General features: G+C 40.4%; 14 non-coding genes across 14 annotated transcripts; all 14 read left to right on the top strand.

The window, feature by feature from the left end:
- Positions 1-148: 148 nt before the first annotated feature.
- Positions 149-290, top strand: LOC311364375 (U4 spliceosomal RNA). Its single transcript, XR_014639183.1, has one exon. It is a non-coding gene; the product is annotated as a U4 spliceosomal RNA (small nuclear RNA).
- Positions 291-782: 492 nt separating this feature from the next.
- LOC311364377 (U4 spliceosomal RNA) lies at positions 783-924 on the top strand. Its single transcript, XR_014639185.1, has one exon. It is a non-coding gene; the product is annotated as a U4 spliceosomal RNA (small nuclear RNA).
- Positions 925-1,416: 492 nt separating this feature from the next.
- LOC311364378 (U4 spliceosomal RNA) lies at positions 1,417-1,558 on the top strand. Its single transcript, XR_014639186.1, has one exon. It is a non-coding gene; the product is annotated as a U4 spliceosomal RNA (small nuclear RNA).
- Positions 1,559-2,050: 492 nt separating this feature from the next.
- On the top strand, positions 2,051-2,192 carry LOC311364379 (U4 spliceosomal RNA). The gene has a single exon (XR_014639187.1). It is a non-coding gene; the product is annotated as a U4 spliceosomal RNA (small nuclear RNA).
- A 492-nt stretch (positions 2,193-2,684) lies between these two features.
- On the top strand, positions 2,685-2,826 carry LOC311364380 (U4 spliceosomal RNA). The gene has a single exon (XR_014639188.1). It is a non-coding gene; the product is annotated as a U4 spliceosomal RNA (small nuclear RNA).
- Positions 2,827-3,318: 492 nt separating this feature from the next.
- On the top strand, positions 3,319-3,460 carry LOC311364381 (U4 spliceosomal RNA). Its single transcript, XR_014639189.1, has one exon. It is a non-coding gene; the product is annotated as a U4 spliceosomal RNA (small nuclear RNA).
- Positions 3,461-3,952: 492 nt separating this feature from the next.
- LOC311364382 (U4 spliceosomal RNA) lies at positions 3,953-4,094 on the top strand. The gene has a single exon (XR_014639190.1). It is a non-coding gene; the product is annotated as a U4 spliceosomal RNA (small nuclear RNA).
- Positions 4,095-4,586: 492 nt separating this feature from the next.
- On the top strand, positions 4,587-4,728 carry LOC311364384 (U4 spliceosomal RNA). Its single transcript, XR_014639192.1, has one exon. It is a non-coding gene; the product is annotated as a U4 spliceosomal RNA (small nuclear RNA).
- A 492-nt stretch (positions 4,729-5,220) lies between these two features.
- On the top strand, positions 5,221-5,362 carry LOC311364385 (U4 spliceosomal RNA). The gene has a single exon (XR_014639193.1). It is a non-coding gene; the product is annotated as a U4 spliceosomal RNA (small nuclear RNA).
- Positions 5,363-5,854: 492 nt separating this feature from the next.
- LOC311364386 (U4 spliceosomal RNA) lies at positions 5,855-5,996 on the top strand. Its single transcript, XR_014639194.1, has one exon. It is a non-coding gene; the product is annotated as a U4 spliceosomal RNA (small nuclear RNA).
- A 492-nt stretch (positions 5,997-6,488) lies between these two features.
- On the top strand, positions 6,489-6,630 carry LOC311364387 (U4 spliceosomal RNA). The gene has a single exon (XR_014639195.1). It is a non-coding gene; the product is annotated as a U4 spliceosomal RNA (small nuclear RNA).
- A 492-nt stretch (positions 6,631-7,122) lies between these two features.
- On the top strand, positions 7,123-7,264 carry LOC311364389 (U4 spliceosomal RNA). Its single transcript, XR_014639197.1, has one exon. It is a non-coding gene; the product is annotated as a U4 spliceosomal RNA (small nuclear RNA).
- A 492-nt stretch (positions 7,265-7,756) lies between these two features.
- On the top strand, positions 7,757-7,898 carry LOC311364390 (U4 spliceosomal RNA). The gene has a single exon (XR_014639198.1). It is a non-coding gene; the product is annotated as a U4 spliceosomal RNA (small nuclear RNA).
- Positions 7,899-8,390: 492 nt separating this feature from the next.
- LOC311364391 (U4 spliceosomal RNA) lies at positions 8,391-8,532 on the top strand. Its single transcript, XR_014639199.1, has one exon. It is a non-coding gene; the product is annotated as a U4 spliceosomal RNA (small nuclear RNA).
- Positions 8,533-9,406: the final 874 nt, after the last annotated feature.

Raw genomic sequence — 9,406 nt, forward strand, 5'->3', positions numbered from 1 at the left:
AAACAATGTTATTTAGGAAACTACCATATTGTGTGCTAAACTAACCTCAACTAGTGCCTGTAGTCAACTGTTGAGAAACGTACGCATAATACCCTTGTGTAAGAGGTTGTAATCCAAAAGAAGATGCTCTGTTAATCAGGCAGCGTCTATCTTTGCGCAGCGGCAGTATCGTAGCCTATGAGGTCTAACTGAGGCGCGATTATTGCTAGTTGAAAACTTTACCCAATACCCCGCCAAAGACGACTTGCAATATAGTCGGCGATGGCAATTTTTGACAGTTTCCAAGGAGACTGATATAATGTCCAAAATAAGTTTCATTACTCACTTTGTACAGCGTTTTGCGTTGTAGAGATTTTAAGATGTACATCACTGAGTCCCTGATGCCTATATTGACACTATCTCGGTCTACTGTTTGACGTACATTACTACAATATTACAGGCACAACCGGCACGACGTATCAGTAGTGAGCCAGGTTTCATTAGGTAAGCAAGACGTTTTCCATGCTGATGACATGGGCGCTAGCCTACTCACTTTGTTGTTTGCCATCCCACAATGCACTGCAGATCTCAGTTTGTATCAAGTTTATTGCAAGTTTGTGTCATTCAACATCTGTTGATGTGTTTAACAAATGTGAAACAATGTTATTTAGGAAACTACCATATTGTGTGCTAAACTAACCTCAACTAGTGCCTGTAGTCAACTGTTGAGAAACGTACGCATAATACCCTTGTGTAAGAGGTTGTAATCCAAAAGAAGATGCTCTGTTAATCAGGCAGCGTCTATCTTTGCGCAGCGGCAGTATCGTAGCCTATGAGGTCTAACTGAGGCGCGATTATTGCTAGTTGAAAACTTTACCCAATACCCCGCCAAAGACGACTTGCAATATAGTCGGCGATGGCAATTTTTGACAGTTTCCAAGGAGACTGATATAATGTCCAAAATAAGTTTCATTACTCACTTTGTACAGCGTTTTGCGTTGTAGAGATTTTAAGATGTACATCACTGAGTCCCTGATGCCTATATTGACACTATCTCGGTCTACTGTTTGACGTACATTACTACAATATTACAGGCACAACCGGCACGACGTATCAGTAGTGAGCCAGGTTTCATTAGGTAAGCAAGACGTTTTCCATGCTGATGACATGGGCGCTAGCCTACTCACTTTGTTGTTTGCCATCCCACAATGCACTGCAGATCTCAGTTTGTATCAAGTTTATTGCAAGTTTGTGTCATTCAACATCTGTTGATGTGTTTAACAAATGTGAAACAATATTATTTAGGAAACTACCATATTGTGTGCTAAACTAACCTCAACTAGTGCCTGTAGTCAACTGTTGAGAAACGTACGCATAATACCCTTGTGTAAGAGGTTGTAATCCAAAAGAAGATGCTCTGTTTATCAGTCAGCGTCTATCTTTGCGCAGCGGCAGTATCGTAGCCTATGAGGTCTAACTGAGGCGCGATTATTGCTAGTTGAAAACTTTACCCAATACCCCGCCAAAGACGACTTGCAATATAGTCGGCGATGGCAATTTTTGACAGTTTCCAAGGAGACTGATATAATGTCCAAAATAAGTTTCATTACTCACTTTGTACAGCGTTTTGCGTTGTAGAGATTTTAAGATGTACATCACTGAGTCCCTGATGCCTATATTGACACTATCTCGGTCTACTGTTTGACGTACATTACTACAATATTACAGGCACAACCGGCACGACGTATCAGTAGTGAGCCAGGTTTCATTAGGTAAGCAAGACGTTTTCCATGCTGATGACATGGGCGCTAGCCTACTCACTTTGTTGTTTGCCATCCCACAATGCACTGCAGATCTCAGTTTGTATCAAGTTTATTGCAAGTTTGTGTCATTCAACATCTGTTGATGTGTTTAACAAATGTGAAACAATGTTATTTAGGAAACTACCATATTGTGTGCTAAACTAACCTCAACTAGTGCCTGTAGTCAACTGTTGAGAAACGTACGCATAATACCCTTGTGTAAGAGGTTGTAATCCAAAAGAAGATGCTCTGTTAATCAGGCAGCGTCTATCTTTGCGCAGCGGCAGTATCGTAGCCTATGAGGTCTAACTGAGGCGCGATTATTGCTAGTTGAAAACTTTACCCAATACCCCGCCAAAGACGACTTGCAATATAGTCGGCGATGGCAATTTTTGACAGTTTCCAAGGAGACTGATATAATGTCCAAAATAAGTTTCATTACTCACTTTGTACAGCGTTTTGCGTTGTAGAGATTTTAAGATGTACATCACTGAGTCCCTGATGCCTATATTGACACTATCTCGGTCTACTGTTTGACGTACATTACTACAATATTACAGGCACAACCGGCACGACGTATCAGTAGTGAGCCAGGTTTCATTAGGTAAGCAAGACGTTTTCCATGCTGATGACATGGGCGCTAGCCTACTCACTTTGTTGTTTGCCATCCCACAATGCACTGCAGATCTCAGTTTGTATCAAGTTTATTGCAAGTTTGTGTCATTCAACATCTGTTGATGTGTTTAACAAATGTGAAACAATATTATTTAGGAAACTACCATATTGTGTGCTAAACTAACCTCAACTAGTGCCTGTAGTCAACTGTTGAGAAACGTACGCATAATACCCTTGTGTAAGAGGTTGTAATCCAAAAGAAGATGCTCTGTTTATCAGTCAGCGTCTATCTTTGCGCAGCGGCAGTATCGTAGCCTATGAGGTCTAACTGAGGCGCGATTATTGCTAGTTGAAAACTTTACCCAATACCCCGCCAAAGACGACTTGCAATATAGTCGGCGATGGCAATTTTTGACAGTTTCCAAGGAGACTGATATAATGTCCAAAATAAGTTTCATTACTCACTTTGTACAGCGTTTTGCGTTGTAGAGATTTTAAGATGTACATCACTGAGTCCCTGATGCCTATATTGACACTATCTCGGTCTACTGTTTGACGTACATTACTACAATATTACAGGCACAACCGGCACGACGTATCAGTAGTGAGCCAGGTTTCATTAGGTAAGCAAGACGTTTTCCATGCTGATGACATGGGCGCTAGCCTACTCACTTTGTTGTTTGCCATCCCACAATGCACTGCAGATCTCAGTTTGTATCAAGTTTATTGCAAGTTTGTGTCATTCAACATCTGTTGATGTGTTTAACAAATGTGAAACAATGTTATTTAGGAAACTACCATATTGTGTGCTAAACTAACCTCAACTAGTGCCTGTAGTCAACTGTTGAGAAACGTACGCATAATACCCTTGTGTAAGAGGTTGTAATCCAAAAGAAGATGCTCTGTTAATCAGGCAGCGTCTATCTTTGCGCAGCGGCAGTATCGTAGCCTATGAGGTCTAACTGAGGCGCGATTATTGCTAGTTGAAAACTTTACCCAATACCCCGCCAAAGACGACTTGCAATATAGTCGGCGATGGCAATTTTTGACAGTTTCCAAGGAGACTGATATAATGTCCAAAATAAGTTTCATTACTCACTTTGTACAGCGTTTTGCGTTGTAGAGATTTTAAGATGTACATCACTGAGTCCCTGATGCCTATATTGACACTATCTCGGTCTACTGTTTGACGTACATTACTACAATATTACAGGCACAACCGGCACGACGTATCAGTAGTGAGCCAGGTTTCATTAGGTAAGCAAGACGTTTTCCATGCTGATGACATGGGCGCTAGCCTACTCACTTTGTTGTTTGCCATCCCACAATGCACTGCAGATCTCAGTTTGTATCAAGTTTATTGCAAGTTTGTGTCATTCAACATCTGTTGATGTGTTTAACAAATGTGAAACAATATTATTTAGGAAACTACCATATTGTGTGCTAAACTAACCTCAACTAGTGCCTGTAGTCAACTGTTGAGAAACGTACGCATAATACCCTTGTGTAAGAGGTTGTAATCCAAAAGAAGATGCTCTGTTAATCAGGCAGCGTCTATCTTTGCGCAGCGGCAGTATCGTAGCCTATGAGGTCTAACTGAGGCGCGATTATTGCTAGTTGAAAACTTTACCCAATACCCCGCCAAAGACGACTTGCAATATAGTCGGCGATGGCAATTTTTGACAGTTTCCAAGGAGACTGATATAATGTCCAAAATAAGTTTCATTACTCACTTTGTACAGCGTTTTGCGTTGTAGAGATTTTAAGATGTACATCACTGAGTCCCTGATGCCTATATTGACACTATCTCGGTCTACTGTTTGACGTACATTACTACAATATTACAGGCACAACCGGCACGACGTATCAGTAGTGAGCCAGGTTTCATTAGGTAAGCAAGACGTTTTCCATGCTGATGACATGGGCGCTAGCCTACTCACTTTGTTGTTTGCCATCCCACAATGCACTGCAGATCTCAGTTTGTATCAAGTTTATTGCAAGTTTGTGTCATTCAACATCTGTTGATGTGTTTAACAAATGTGAAACAATATTATTTAGGAAACTACCATATTGTGTGCTAAACTAACCTCAACTAGTGCCTGTAGTCAACTGTTGAGAAACGTACGCATAATACCCTTGTGTAAGAGGTTGTAATCCAAAAGAAGATGCTCTGTTAATCAGGCAGCGTCTATCTTTGCGCAGCGGCAGTATCGTAGCCTATGAGGTCTAACTGAGGCGCGATTATTGCTAGTTGAAAACTTTACCCAATACCCCGCCAAAGACGACTTGCAATATAGTCGGCGATGGCAATTTTTGACAGTTTCCAAGGAGACTGATATAATGTCCAAAATAAGTTTCATTACTCACTTTGTACAGAGTTTTGCGTTGTAGAGATTTTAAGATGTACATCACTGAGTCCCTGGTGCCTATATTGACACTATCTCGGTCTACTGTTTGACGTACATTACTACAATATTACAGGCACAACCGGCACGACGTATCAGTAGTGAGCCAGGTTTCATTAGGTAAGCAAGACGTTTTCCATGCTGATGACATGGGCGCTAGCCTACTCACTTTGTTGTTTGCCATCCCACAATGCACTGCAGATCTCAGTTTGTATCAAGTTTATTGCAAGTTTGTGTCATTCAACATCTGTTGATGTGTTTAACAAATGTGAAACAATGTTATTTAGGAAACTACCATATTGTGTGCTAAACTAACCTCAACTAGTGCCTGTAGTCAACTGTTGAGAAACGTACGCATAATACCCTTGTGTAAGAGGTTGTAATCCAAAAGAAGATGCTCTGTTAATCAGGCAGCGTCTATCTTTGCGCAGCGGCAGTATCGTAGCCTATGAGGTCTAACTGAGGCGCGATTATTGCTAGTTGAAAACTTTACCCAATACCCCGCCAAAGACGACTTGCAATATAGTCGGCGATGGCAATTTTTGACAGTTTCCAAGGAGACTGATATAATGTCCAAAATAAGTTTCATTACTCACTTTGTACAGCGTTTTGCGTTGTAGAGATTTTAAGATGTACATCACTGAGTCCCTGATGCCTATATTGACACTATCTCGGTCTACTGTTTGACGTACATTACTACAATATTACAGGCACAACCGGCACGACGTATCAGTAGTGAGCCAGGTTTCATTAGGTAAGCAAGACGTTTTCCATGCTGATGACATGGGCGCTAGCCTACTCACTTTGTTGTTTGCCATCCCACAATGCACTGCAGATCTCAGTTTGTATCAAGTTTATTGCAAGTTTGTGTCATTCAACATCTGTTGATGTGTTTAACAAATGTGAAACAATATTATTTAGGAAACTACCATATTGTGTGCTAAACTAACCTCAACTAGTGCCTGTAGTCAACTGTTGAGAAACGTACGCATAATACCCTTGTGTAAGAGGTTGTAATCCAAAAGAAGATGCTCTGTTAATCAGGCAGCGTCTATCTTTGCGCAGCGGCAGTATCGTAGCCTATGAGGTCTAACTGAGGCGCGATTATTGCTAGTTGAAAACTTTACCCAATACCCCGCCAAAGACGACTTGCAATATAGTCGGCGATGGCAATTTTTGACAGTTTCCAAGGAGACTGATATAATGTCCAAAATAAGTTTCATTACTCACTTTGTACAGCGTTTTGCGTTGTAGAGATTTTAAGATGTACATCACTGAGTCCCTGATGCCTATATTGACACTATCTCGGTCTACTGTTTGACGTACATTACTACAATATTACAGGCACAACCGGCACGACGTATCAGTAGTGAGCCAGGTTTCATTAGGTAAGCAAGACGTTTTCCATGCTGATGACATGGGCGCTAGCCTACTCACTTTGTTGTTTGCCATCCCACAATGCACTGCAGATCTCAGTTTGTATCAAGTTTATTGCAAGTTTGTGTCATTCAACATCTGTTGATGTGTTTAACAAATGTGAAACAATATTATTTAGGAAACTACCATATTGTGTGCTAAACTAACCTCAACTAGTGCCTGTAGTCAACTGTTGAGAAACGTACGCATAATACCCTTGTGTAAGAGGTTGTAATCCAAAAGAAGATGCTCTGTTAATCAGGCAGCGTCTATCTTTGCGCAGCGGCAGTATCGTAGCCTATGAGGTCTAACTGAGGCGCGATTATTGCTAGTTGAAAACTTTACCCAATACCCCGCCAAAGACGACTTGCAATATAGTCGGCGATGGCAATTTTTGACAGTTTCCAAGGAGACTGATATAATGTCCAAAATAAGTTTCATTACTCACTTTGTACAGCGTTTTGCGTTGTAGAGATTTTAAGATGTACATCACTGAGTCCCTGATGCCTATATTGACACTATCTCGGTCTACTGTTTGACGTACATTACTACAATATTACAGGCACAACCGGCACGACGTATCAGTAGTGAGCCAGGTTTCATTAGGTAAGCAAGACGTTTTCCATGCTGATGACATGGGCGCTAGCCTACTCACTTTGTTGTTTGCCATCCCACAATGCACTGCAGATCTCAGTTTGTATCAAGTTTATTGCAAGTTTGTGTCATTCAACATCTGTTGATGTGTTTAACAAATGTGAAACAATGTTATTTAGGAAACTACCATATTGTGTGCTAAACTAACCTCAACTAGTGCCTGTAGTCAACTGTTGAGAAACGTACGCATAATACCCTTGTGTAAGAGGTTGTAATCCAAAAGAAGATGCTCTGTTTATCAGTCAGCGTCTATCTTTGCGCAGCGGCAGTATCGTAGCCTATGAGGTCTAACTGAGGCGCGATTATTGCTAGTTGAAAACTTTACCCAATACCCCGCCAAAGACGACTTGCAATATAGTCGGCGATGGCAATTTTTGACAGTTTCCAAGGAGACTGATATAATGTCCAAAATAAGTTTCATTACTCACTTTGTACAGCGTTTTGCGTTGTAGAGATTTTAAGATGTACATCACTGAGTCCCTGATGCCTATATTGACACTATCTCGGTCTACTGTTTGACGTACATTACTACAATATTACAGGCACAACCGGCACGACGTATCAGTAGTGAGCCAGGTTTCATTAGGTAAGCAAGACGTTTTCCATGCTGATGACATGGGCGCTAGCCTACTCACTTTGTTGTTTGCCATCCCACAATGCACTGCAGATCTCAGTTTGTATCAAGTTTATTGCAAGTTTGTGTCATTCAACATCTGTTGATGTGTTTAACAAATGTGAAACAATATTATTTAGGAAACTACCATATTGTGTGCTAAACTAACCTCAACTAGTGCCTGTAGTCAACTGTTGAGAAATGTACGCATAATACCCTTGTGTAAGAGGTTGTAATCCAAAAGAAGATGCTCTGTTTATCAGTCAGCGTCTATCTTTGCGCAGCGGCAGTATCGTAGCCTATGAGGTCTAACTGAGGCGCGATTATTGCTAGTTGAAAACTTTACCCAATACCCCGCCAAAGACGACTTGCAATATAGTCGGCGATGGCAATTTTTGACAGTTTCCAAGGAGACTGATATAATGTCCAAAATAAGTTTCATTACTCACTTTGTACAGCGTTTTGCGTTGTAGAGATTTTAAGATGTACATCACTGAGTCCCTGATGCCTATATTGACACTATCTCGGTCTACTGTTTGACGTACATTACTACAATATTACAGGCACAACCGGCACGACGTATCAGTAGTGAGCCAGGTTTCATTAGGTAAGCAAGACGTTTTCCATGCTGATGACATGGGCGCTAGCCTACTCACTTTGTTGTTTGCCATCCCACAATGCACTGCAGATCTCAGTTTGTATCAAGTTTATTGCAAGTTTGTGTCATTCAACATCTGTTGATGTGTTTAACAAATGTGAAACAATATTATTTAGGAAACTACCATATTGTGTGCTAAACTAACCTCAACTAGTGCCTGTAGTCAACTGTTGAGAAACGTACGCATAATACCCTTGTGTAAGAGGTTGTAATCCAAAAGAAGATGCTCTGTTAATCAGTCAGCGTCTATCTTTGCGCAGCGGCAGTATCGTAGCCTATGAGGTCTAACTGAGGCGCGATTATTGCTAGTTGAAAACTTTACCCAATACCCCGCCAAAGACGACTTGCAATATAGTCGGAGATGGCAATTTTTGACAGTTTCCAAGGAGACTGATATAATGTCCAAAATAAGTTTCATTACTCACTTTGTACAGCGTTTTGCGTTGTAGAGATTTTAAGATGTACATCACTGAGTCCCTGATGCCTATATTGACACTATCTCGGTCTACTGTTTGACGTACATTACTACAATATTACAGGCACAACCGGCACGACGTATCAGTAGTGAGCCAGGTTTCATTAGGTAAGCAAGACGTTTTCCATGCTGATGACATGGGCGCTAGCCTACTCACTTTGTTGTTTGTCATCCCACAATGCACTGCAGATCTCAGTTTGTATCAAGTTTATTGCAAGTTTGTGTCATTCAACATCTGTTGATGTGTTTAACAAATGTGAAACAATATTATTTAGGAAACTACCATATTGTGTGCTAAACTAACCTCAACTAGTGCCTATAGTCAACTGTTGAGAAACGTACGCATAATACCCTTGTGTAAGAGGTTGTAATCAAAAAGAAGATGCTCTGTTAATCAGTCAGCGTCTATCTTTGTGCAGTGGTGGTATTGTAGCCTATGAGGTGCGCACATATAAATGAAAAACAAATGTACTTTTTGTTTTGTTTTTAGTTGTGCCATAAAATGAGCAGGCTTGAAGAAGAAAATGAAAATACAGTTTGGATGATCTATTATTAATTTTATTTATGAGTCAAATAATGCAGCAAGGACCTTGAAATGAAAATACCTTTCTGCTAATGCATTTCAATTTTCAAATCTCACATTTGAAATTGAATTTTAACTAACTATTTGTTGGGGGATCTTCTGAAAATTAAATCTTAAATGTCCTTTTCTTTTTCATTTTAATTAAGTTACAAAATGAGCAATATTGAAGAAGAAAATGAAAATGCAGTTTGGATGATTCATTATTA

Source organism: Micromesistius poutassou (assembly GCF_964030765.1).
Source record: "Micromesistius poutassou genome assembly, chromosome: 19".
NCBI lineage: Eukaryota > Metazoa > Chordata > Actinopteri > Gadiformes > Gadidae > Micromesistius > Micromesistius poutassou.